We start from the raw sequence: 1,801 nt of genomic DNA, 5'->3' as shown, positions 1-1,801 counted from the left end.
GGATTTTGCCGGTGCCAACATCAGTGTGTGTATGGGCCGGCAAGATTTTTGGATTTTTAAAATGGATCTGCACCCTTTTAAAATGGAGATGCACATGAGCTGCGTTTCAAAATGGAGTTTGAACATTTGGACTTTAAAAGGACTGATTTTTGGTTTCTGTGAAATATGGCAGGAGCTGTCTGTCTTTTGGGTTGCCATGGAACCAGTCTCAAAGCTGACGTCATGAAAGGCAGAGGCCGTTTCATTTCGAACTTTGTGTGATTTGTGGAAAAACACCTTTTGTCCATGGGGCCAGGAGGTCTGGATGGACAATGAGGTTTACAGGCCAAATGTAACACCTCTGGACTCTTTCGATGAAGGAGCAGTCAAGAACTCAACAAACAGTTAGCACTTCGAGAACTAATCATTGACAGAAATGGCCCACCATTGTGTTCATCGAGTTGACCAATCCAGGTCAGAGACATCACCAGGAAGACCAATGAGCGTCTCTGCGACCATGGTAACCAGGAATCGCCCAGCCAGTTTTGTGTATTATACGGGGTATAAAGATGCTGAACTTTGGGGATTCAGGGCTTACTTTTCTCTACCAGCTGGAACAGGGTTCCCCGCGTGGCTACGAGTCCGTCAACTCTCCAGGAACACCCGAAGTGAGTGCCACGCTGTACCACCTGAACGTAACTCTCTAGGTCTCATCGCATGCCTCTGTGAGGCACGGTTTTTTCTTCAGAGCCGAACGGACCCAGGGCCACGTGAATCAACGACAAGGGATGGTAATTATATCCAGCATACACCTCTGGAAATCCCCAAGACCGCCAGCGTGTTTGGCTGCTGAGGAACTGCAAGTGTCCAAGACACAGACTAACACATGTGTGTGTGAGGAGACTTCCAAGTGTGGGTTCTGACCAAACCGGAGAGGGGTTTAATTAGGAGGGTTTCCATTATCTCGGCTTAGATTCTGGGAATGGGTTTGGTTCAGCATAACCGACAGGGTGGGTATTTAGTCTAAGGTTTTAAGCTAGTGTCCACAGTCACTCCAAACCGTAAGCGAGAGTAGGGGTTGTCATTTTGTGAGTGGTTTAAAAGGAATCGATCTTTGACCAACCTGAACCGTTTTGTTTTGTCTGAGTCAATTGTAATCTATCCATAGTAACTCCTTGGGTCTGAACTTGGGGGTTGCGGGGCTTGTGGTTCCCGGTATAATTCGGAAGACCGACCGGGTGGCATCCGCTCACGGCCGGGTTACACAGTAATCCCACTGGGGGCACTACGCATCGGGCATAGGAGAAGATCTATCTGACCTTGGTGTCTCTCTGTGTGGGATTACCCGCTGATCGACGGGCTAGGCAGGAACTATTGGCAAAAGCTACTGCCGTCCACAGGGAAACAACCCGAACCGGGGAGTTTTAAAGCACCGGTCGACTCAAGGGACAATCATCGAGACATGGGGCACACAAAACATCCTGCACCATCGAAACCTAAATATTTTGTCTATGATGTGAAAACAAGGTGGAATAGAGTTACCTGTTTGTTTGTGCCGTGCCGAGAGACTGTTCCCAGAGGAGATTCCTTGTTTCAGTGTTTTCCTCTGTGCAGCTGATGGTTGCTGTGCAGTTTGGAGGCCGGGGAACATCTGAGGCTGGTGAAATTGTCCCTCGAGCAAAGTCAGCAGTGTGAGGGGTGGTTTTCAGGGGATCAGCTTCCCCTTCTGACCTTATATGAGCGGTTTCGAATCGCTCCCACATCCTTGGTTCTGGACTCTGGAATTATGAAGGGACTGGGACAGACTTGGACAAACAGTCGG

This window comes from Pristiophorus japonicus, chromosome 3, assembly GCF_044704955.1.
Source record: "Pristiophorus japonicus isolate sPriJap1 chromosome 3, sPriJap1.hap1, whole genome shotgun sequence".
Lineage (NCBI taxonomy): Eukaryota > Metazoa > Chordata > Chondrichthyes > Pristiophoridae > Pristiophorus > Pristiophorus japonicus.
The sequence above is the reverse complement of the archived record's forward strand: the minus strand, read 5'-3'. Positions refer to the sequence as shown.